The following is a 9,465-nucleotide window of genomic DNA, read 5'->3' as shown; positions in this document are numbered from 1 at the left end:
GACTGCCCCACCTGGGGATCCAGCCCATATACATACAGCCTCCAAACCTGGACAATACTGCTGATGCTAAGAAGTGCATGCTGACAGGAGCCTGATATAGATGTCTCCTGAGAGGTTCTGTCAGACCATGACAAATACAGAGGTGGATGCTTGCAGCCAACCATTGAGCTGAGACTGGGGTCCCTATTGGAGGAGTTAGAGAAAGGACTGAAAGAGCTGAAGGGGCTTGCAACTCCATAAGAACAACAATGCCAACCAACCAGAGCTTCCAGGGACTAAACCACTAACTAAAGACTATACATGGATAGACCCATGGCTCCAGCTGCATATGTAGCAGAGGATGGCCTTTTTGGGCACCAATGGGAGAAGCCCTTTGTCCTGCCAATGCTCGATACCCCAGTGTAGGAGAATGTCAGGGTGGGGAGACAGGAAAGGGTGGGTGGATGGGGGAACACCCTCATAGAAGAATGGGGAGGGGTGATGAGATAGGGGGTTTATGGACAGAAAACTGGGAAAGAGAATAACATTTGAAATGCAAATTAAAAAATTTCCAATAGCAAAAAAAAAAAAAAAAAAAGGAAAGTCTAGAGCAGATGCTGCCTGTATTTCCTTTTCATAGCAGCAGCCAAGATGGCTGAAGTGGAGCAGAAGAGGAAGTGGACCTTCCGCAAATTCACCTACCTCGGCGTGACTCAACCAACTGCTGGACATATCCTATGAGCAGCTGCTGCAGTTGTACAGCACCCGCCAGAGGCGGCGCCTGAACCTTGGCCTGCAGCAGAAGCAGCACTCAAAGCTCAAGGGCTCAAGAAGGAAGCGTCACCCATGGAGAAGCCCGAAGTGATGAAGACCCACCTGAGGGACATGATCATTCTGCCTGAGAGAGCCAGCAGCATGGTGGGTGTGTATAATGTCAAGACCTTCAACCAGGTGGAGATCAAACCAGAGATGATCAACCACTCCCTGGGCAAGTCCTCCATCACCTACAAGCCCCTGAAGCACGCCGGCCACTCCTCCCAATTCATCCCCCTCCAGTAGCTGAGGCCAATACTCATTTTTTAGGAATTGAAAAAGAAAAAAGAAAGTTGTCTAGAGTGTCAGAAATTTCTGTGCTGATTAAATGGTGTGTGTGTGTGCGTGTGTGTCTGGGTGTGTGTGTTGAAGTTTCTAATAGGAATTTTCAATTCATTTTAATAAAGAGAATGGGACATCCACGTGGATATCAAGGCTTAGTAAAGACTGGATTTATAAATGTATTGGTTTAATATATTCCATATGTGTGTGTGTACACTTTCTATATTTTCATTAAAAAGAAATTATGTAAAACACCTCTCATATTTTCTTTGGTTAATACATGATCAGAGCTTTAATACAAATAAAAGCCAACAGCAATCAGAAATCTCGACTTCATTTTGTCCTCCATGTGGCATCAATTTCTTTAGCTTACTTTCTTTTTCCCCTTTCTAAGACTGACTGCCACAAACACAAGAATTTGGTTTGAGCCTCATCTCCTTTCCCTGGTCACCCTCTAGTGGAAGTGAGTGAAATTAAGCAGAGGCTCGTAAACAGCAGGGAAAAGTTGTAATTATGTACTCAGCTTGTGGGTTGCAACCCCCAAAAGACCATTGGAAAACAGATATTTTTTACATGACGATTTATAGCAGTAGCAAAATTACAGTTCTGAAGTAGCAAGGAAATAGTTTTATGGTTGGGGGTCACCACAACATGAGGAACACCGTTAAAGGATTGCAGCATTAGGAAGGTGGAGAACCACTGAATTCGGAGAATCTGGCAGGGAGCTCATTGTTTACAGTTGGGAAAACTTGAAATGTTAAATTTCACATTTTGCTGAAGGCCAGGAAAGGGGGAAGCTACTTGCTCCGAAGAAGAAAGCTAATAGCAGAGCTACTCATAAGTACTGTACATCATTTTGAAGACACTCTGAGCCAATCGTGTTGGAGGTAGAGGTAGGAGAATTAGAAGTTCTAAGTCATCATCTGCTTCATAATAATTTCCAGGTCAGACCTTGTCTCAAAAAATCCCTGAAAATTTTTCCATTAAGTGTTTTTTATGAGTTCAGGTTCCTATACACTTAATATGAAGTTCTGAAATTGGGCCAGTCTCATTGTTGAACTCTTGTAGCACGGCTGGCTATCTTGCAGTGGGCATCCAAATAGATCTTGTAGAGGGCCTACACTGTTTGATGACATCTTGCGGCAGACACAGACACTGAACTCTTTGGCTTCTAAAGGCCCTCACTCCTTTGACGATTTCTGATGGAGGAACCATTCTGTTTTATGTGTCTTCCAATACAGCTAGCTGCTCCCATACTATGATGACCTCTAATGATAACTTCTGCAGGGGCTTCCCTGTTTGACTATGTCTTGTGGTAGAGACAATAGCCTTTTTTGTTGATGTCTTAAAGGCTGGCCCACCCTCTTCTGATGACCTCTTTCAGAGGGTCCATCCTTTCAGATGGCATCTTCAAGGTTGGCCTTTTTCCTCTGAAGACAGCTTCATAGGGGAGTCCCTTTTTATGACAATAGCAGGAGAGTAAGGCACTGCTCCCATGATGTATTAAAGGAAGGCTCCTGACCTTCCCCGATGTCTTCCAGAAGAAAATCCCTGTTTAATGACATGTAGCAAGGGAGCCAATGTTTTTGTTGTTAATGTCTTTCAGGGGAGCCTGCTTTGATGATGTCTTACATAGGATCCACCCTATTTGATGATGTTTTACAACAAAGCTACCAGCTTAAATCCAGGTGTGGTGGTACATGCCTTTAATCCCAACATTCAAGAGACAGTGCCAAGCAAATCAAGGTCAATCTACAGAGTAAGGTCCAGGACAGCCAAGCTTAGGCAGTGAGGGAGTTGGAGAAGAGCTGGTAATAGAATGTTTGTGTAGGGTATGTGCCAGCCCCAGCAAGCACAATAACTCGGCAGCTTTGGACATGGGGATCTGGCTTTAGAGTTAAAAATAGAAAGCACCACTGGGACAATTGATGCTGGTTAGATGGACCTCTTCTGAGAGCACGAAATAGCAAGGAAATAATTTTATGGGTGGGAGTCACCACAACATGAGGAACAGTGTTAAAGGGTTGTAGCATTAGGAAGGTTGGCGACCACTGAATTCAGAGAATCAGGCAGGGAGCTCATTGATTAGAGATGGGAAAACCTGAAATGCTGAATTTCACATTTTGCTGAAGCTGTTCCAGAGACAGCTAAGATTGTAGCATGAGTGCAGCTGGATTTGGGAATGTGTAAGAGGCACCCAGGTTTTGAAAGTATAAAGGAGAGCAGCTGAGTTTTGGCACTGTGAAAGGACATAGAAGGCCATTGGTGAAGGTGCCAAGTGCCTATGAGAGGCTTATTGGTGAGGCCTAGTTGCAGCAGAAGACTCCAGAGTACTGGAGATGCCAGTACCATGGGATGATCACCAAGAACAGCTGCAACAGTGGAGTAAAGTCAACCAGAGTGCACAGAGGGCATAGCTGGAGACGTGACACCAGCCCTTTGGAGGAACTCAGAAGATCATGTGTGGTTCCCAAACATTGTGACATTGAAATTGCCTTGGAAAACCCAGGATGTTCAAGTTGCCAGAGCTGTGGGATATCTGTTGAGGAAAGCTGCTAACAAGGAATGGAACAGGTTGTGGAGAAAGAAGTTTGCTGCAATTAGCAAAGATGAAAAAAGAGTTGGAGATTTGACGACTGGTTAAGCATTAGACTGGTTTGGAGTCTGCCCAGCTGTTTTCCTGTTTTGCTTTGGGGATTACAGTTAAAAGACTGCATGAATCTTAGAAGAGACCTTGAACTTTGGATTTTTAACATTGTTGAAACTGCTATAGATAATGGGGACCTTTGAAGTTGGATTAAATATATTTTGCATTATGCTATGGCCAGGTATGCCCCCCATAGGCTCACGTGTTTGAAAAAGCCTATGGGGACCAGGGAATGGACTGTTTTTAATACACTTGGCCTATGGAGTGGCACTATTAGCAGGTGTGCCCTTGTTGATGTAGGCGTGGCCTTGTTGGAGGAAGTATGTCATTTTGGGCATGTGCTTTAAAAGCATTGTCCTAGCTGCCTGGAAGCCAGCCTCCTCTTGGCTGCTTGTAGAAGAAAATATAGAACTCTCAGCTCCTTCTCTAGCCCCATGCCTGCCTGGACACTGCCATGCTACTGCTTTGATGATAATGGACTAAACTTCTGAGCCTATAAGCCAGCCCCAATTAAATGTTGTCCTTATAAGAGTTGCCTTGGTCATGTCTCTTCACAGCAGTAAAACCCTAACTAAGACACATAGTATCCAGTTGTTGGTTTATAAATGTACCAAACACTTAGTCTTTCTTGATGCTTTACAATTTGAATTGCTAGTAGAAAACATCCGATTGCTTTATGAGGTCTGCGTTTAGCAACAGCAGTCTCCACTGTGCCACACGCAGCCCTTTCCTGATCATTGTTTCATCATCAAATTAATCCTGTGAGGGAATGACTAGCCAACAGCTAGATACATGGCTGGTCCAGGCCAACTGCCATTTCTTGCCTGGATTACTGCAATGTTCTAACTGTTTGCTTAGTATTGTTCTTAGCCTTATTTTTTTTTAAAAGATTGTTTTTATTATTTTGAAGTGTGTGTGTGTGTGTGTGTGTGTGGTGTGTGTGTGTGTGTGTGTGTGTGTGTGGTGTATGAGAGAGAGAGAGAGAGAGAGAGAGAGAGAGAGAGAGAGAGAGAGAGAGAGAGAGAGAGAACTCTTGAGTGTAGTTGCCTGAAGACGCCAGAAGAGATGTATCCATCTGGAGCTGGAGTTACAGGCAGTTGTGGGACTTAACCCTTTCAAATCATCTCTATGTATGCATTTCCCTTTCCACCACGCAGCCTGCTGCTCGGAAAACAGCGCCCCAATGGCTGACAACTCTCCTGTGATTCAGCACTTGCTTACCTTTCCCCAGCCCCCTTTACTTTTTAAGTTATGCTTCAAGTTGTGTTGGTCAAAATAATTTTGACACCTTTTCTTTTTAAAGGAACTTTTCATTATTGAACCAAATTCTTTATATCTGCTAGGAAAAATACTCTACATTGAGCTGTATTTCCAGTCCTTTCTAATAAATTTAAAAATAGACACCTACATGTTTATAACATGAATGAAAATACCAAAGTGTGAACTTCCAGAATTTTGTAAGTATCATAGAAGAAATATTACATTATCTTTAGTGGAATCTTAAGAGCAGCACAATGCTTTTCCATTTTTTATTGGATAATTTTTAATTTACATTTCAAATGTTATCCCCTTTCCAGATTTCCTATCCATAACCCCCCTTATCTCATCACCCCTCCCCCTTCTTCTATGAGGGTGTTCCCTCCCAACCACCTTCCCCTTCTCCTCGACATTCCCCTATACTGGGGAGTCAAGCCTTGGCAGGACCAAGGGCCCAACAAGGCCATCCTCTGCTACATATGTACCTGGAGCCATGGGTCAGTCCGTGTATAGTCTTTGGGTAGTGTTTTAATCCCTGGGAGCTATGGTTGGTTGGTTGATATTGTTGGTTTATGGGGTTACAAGCCCCTTCAGCTCCTTCAATCCTTTCTCTAATTCCTCCAATGGGGACCCCCATTCTCAGTTCAATGGTTGGCTGCAAGCATCCGCCCCTATATTTGTCATGCTCTGCAGAGCCTCTCAGGAGACAGGCTCCTGTCAGCATGCACTTCTTGGCATATTCAATATTGTCTGGGTTTAGTAGCTATACATGTGTGTACTGTATCCCAAGGTAGAGCAGTCTCTGGATTGCCTTTCCTTCAGCCTCTGCTCCAAATTTTGTCTCCATATTTCCTCCTATTAATATTTTTGTTCCTCCTTCTCAGCAGGACTGAAGCATCCGCACTTCAGTCGTCCTTCTTCTTGAACTTCATGTGCTCTGTGGATTGTATCTTGGGTAATTCGAGCTTTTGAGCTAATATCAACTTATCAGTGAGTGCATACGAGGTATGTTTTTTTCGTGGTTGGGTTACCTCACTTAGGATGACATTTTCTAGTTCCATCCATTCACCTATGAATTTCATGAAGTCATTGTTTTTGATAACTGAGTAGTAATCCATTGTGTAAATGTACCACATTTTAGGTTTCTATTCCTCTGTTGAGGGACATCTGGGTTCTTTCCAGCTATTATAAATAAGGCTGCTATGAACATAGTGGAGCATGTATCCTTCTTATATGTTGGAGCATCTTTTGGGTATATGCCCAGAAGTGGTATAGCTAGGTTCTCAGGTAGAACTATTTCCAATTTTCTGAGGACCCTCCAGACTGATTTCCAGAGTGTTTGTACCAGCTTGCAATCCCATCAACAATGGAGGAGTGTTCCTCTTTCTCCACATCCTCGCCAGCATCTGTTGTCACCTGAGTTTTTGATCTTAGCCATTCTGACTGGTATGAGGTGAAATCTCAGGGTTGTTTTGTTTTGCAATTCCCTGATGACTAAGGATGATGACCATTCTTTAGGTAATTCTCAGCCATTTGATATTCCTCAGCTGAGAATTCTTTGTTTAGCTCTGTTCTCCATTTTTTAATAGGGTTATTTGGTTCTCTGAAGTCTAACTTCTTGAATTCCTCGTATATATTAGATATTAGCCCTCTATTGCATGGAACATTGGTAAAGATCTTTTCACAATCTGTTGGTTGCTGTTTTGTCCCAATGAAAGTTTCCTTTGCCTTACAGAAGCTTTGCAATTTTATGAGGTCCCATTTGTTGATTGTTGATCTTAGAGCATAAGCCATTTGTGTTCTGTTCAGGAAACTTTCCCCCTGGGCACATGTGTTCGAGGCTCTTCCCTATTTTCTCTTCTATTATTTTCAGTATATCTGGTATTATGTGGAGGTTCTTGACGAATTTGGAGTTGAGCTTTGTACAAGGAGGTAAGAATGGATCGATTTGCATTCTTCTACATGCTGACCTCCAGTTGAACCAGCACCATTTATTGAAGATGCTTTCTTTTTCCCATTGTATGTTTTGGAGCCTTTATCAAAGATCAAGTGACCATAAATATGTGGGTTCATTTCTGAGTCTTCATTTATGTTCCATTAATCTACCTGCCTGTCTCTGTACCAATACCATGCAGTATTTTTTATCATGGTTGTTCTGTAATACAGCTTGAGGTCAGGGATTGTGAATCCTCCAGAACTTCTTTTGTTCAGAAGAGTTTGTGCTATCCTTGGTATTTTGTTATTCCAAATGCATTCACAAATTGCTCTTTCTAACTCTATGAAGAATAGAGTTGGAATTTTGATGGGGATTGTATTGATTCTGTCGATTGCTTTTGGCAAGGTGGCCATTTTTACTATATTATTCCTGCCTATCCCTGAGCATGGGAGATCTTTCTGTCTTCTGAGGTTTTTGATTTCTTTCTTCAGAGATTTGAAGTTTTTGTCATACAGATTTTTCATTTGCTTGGTTAAAATCACACCAAGGTATTTTATATTATTTGTGGCTTTTGTGAAGGGTGTCATTTCCTTAATTTCTTTCTCAATCTGTTTATCCTTTGAGTAGAGGAGGGCTACTGATTTGTTTGAGTTAATTTTATATCCAGTTACTTTAGTGGTTATGGGACTGTAGATCGTTTATCTTGTCCTGATTTAACTTTGGTACCTGGTATCTGTCTAGAAAATTGTCCATTTCCTCCATATTTTCCAGTTTTGTTTAATATAGGCTTTTGTAGTAGGATCTGATAATTTTTTGGATTTCCTTGGTTTCTGTTGTTATGTTTCCATTTTCATTTCTGAATTTGTTAATTTGGATACTGTTTCTCTGTCCTTTGGTTAGTCTGGCTAAGGGCTTATCTATCTTATTTTTCTCAAAGAACCAGCTCCTGGTTTTGTCGATTCTTTGTATAGTACTTTTTGTTTCTACTTGGTTGACTTCAGCCCTGAGTTTGATTATTCCTGCCATCTAATCCTCTTGTGTGTATTTGCTTCTTTTTGTTCTAGAGCATTTGGATGAGCCATCGAGCTGATAATGTATATCTTTCTAGTTTCTTTTTTGAGGCACTCAGAGCTATGAGTTTTCCTCTTAGCACTGCTTTCAATGTGTTCCATAAGTTTGGGTGTGGTGTGCCTTCATTTTCATTAAACTCTAAAAAGTTTTTAATTTCTTTATTTTATCCTTGACCAAGTTATCATTGAGTAGAGCATTGTTCAACTTCCATGTTCATGTGGGCTTTCTGCCATTTTCGTTTTTATTGAAGATCAGTCTTTTTTTTTTTAAATGATGTGGACCTCGAAGATCAGTCTTAATCCAAGGTAATTTGATAGGATGCATGAGATTATTTCAATCTTTTGTATCTGTTGAGTCCTGTTTTGTGACTGATTATATGATCAATTTTTGAGAAGGTACCATGAGATACTGAGAAGAATGTGTATTCTTTTGTTTTAGGATGAAATGTTCTATAGATATCTGTTAAATCTATTTGGTTCATAACTTCTGTGTCTTTATTTAGATTCTGTTTCCATGATCTGTCTGTTGATGAGAATGGTGTGTTCACATCTCCTACTATTATTATGTGTGGTGCAATAAATGCTTTGAGCTTTAGTAAGGTTTCTTTTATTAATGTAGGTGCCCTTGCATTTGGAGCATAGATGTTCAGAATTGAGAGTTCATCTTGGTAGATTTTCCTTTGATAAATATGAAGTGTCCTTCCTTATCTTTTGTCACAACTTTTGGTTGAAAGTTGATTTTATTTGATATTAGAATGGCTACTCCAGCTTGTTTCTTGCGACCATTTGCTTAGAAAAAAATTTCCCACCCTTTTACTCTGAGGTAGTGTCTGTCTTTGTTAGTGAGGTGCATTTCCTATATGCAGCAAAATGCTGTTACTTAGTATCTCTTAACACCAATGGACTCAATTCTCCAGTAAAAAGACACAGATTTACAGACTGGATCTGTAAACAACTTTTTCTTTTATCATTCTCACACCCTTTTCTTCTTGCCTGGCAGAAGAAATGTTCTCCATGATAGCTCACATGGAATGATTAATTAGTCCATAGGTAGACCAAGAGTGCTGTGCATTTTTGAGGAATGTCTCTGTTCAGTGGTGTGCTTTCTGGCTGGTTAAACTTCCAAACCATACAGTAGAGTTGTGTTTGAAATTGTAATTTTTATTACATTCTGTTACTTGTGTGCGTATATGTGTGTGTATCCATATATATGTGCGTATCATGTGCCATGTTGTTACACAAGAGGTCAGAAGACAGCTTCTCAGAAGACAGGTTATCTCTCTGGCTCCCATAATTACATTTTATATAGCAACGAAATAGAAAGGCAACATTTATCATATTCTAATTATGTTATTATACTATATTAAGCTTATTTACAATGATTATATCTATTTGGTCAAAATATCATTTTTACAGTGTGCACACCATGGCTAAGCATTGTTTGCTTGAAATTGTACATGGTGGGAATATTTATACTGTGT

The 9,465-nt window shown here is 40.9% G+C and overlaps 1 pseudogene; it reads left to right on the top strand.

Moving 5' to 3' along the window:
* Nucleotides 1-630: 630 nt before the first annotated feature.
* On the top strand, nucleotides 631-1,190 carry Rps15-ps3 (ribosomal protein S15, pseudogene 3; annotated as a pseudogene).
* Nucleotides 1,191-9,465: the final 8,275 nt, after the last annotated feature.

Source organism: Rattus norvegicus, chromosome X, assembly GCF_036323735.1.
Source record: "Rattus norvegicus strain BN/NHsdMcwi chromosome X, GRCr8, whole genome shotgun sequence".
Taxonomy (NCBI): domain Eukaryota; kingdom Metazoa; phylum Chordata; class Mammalia; order Rodentia; family Muridae; genus Rattus; species Rattus norvegicus.
This window is presented reverse-complemented; position numbering and strand designations above follow the sequence as displayed.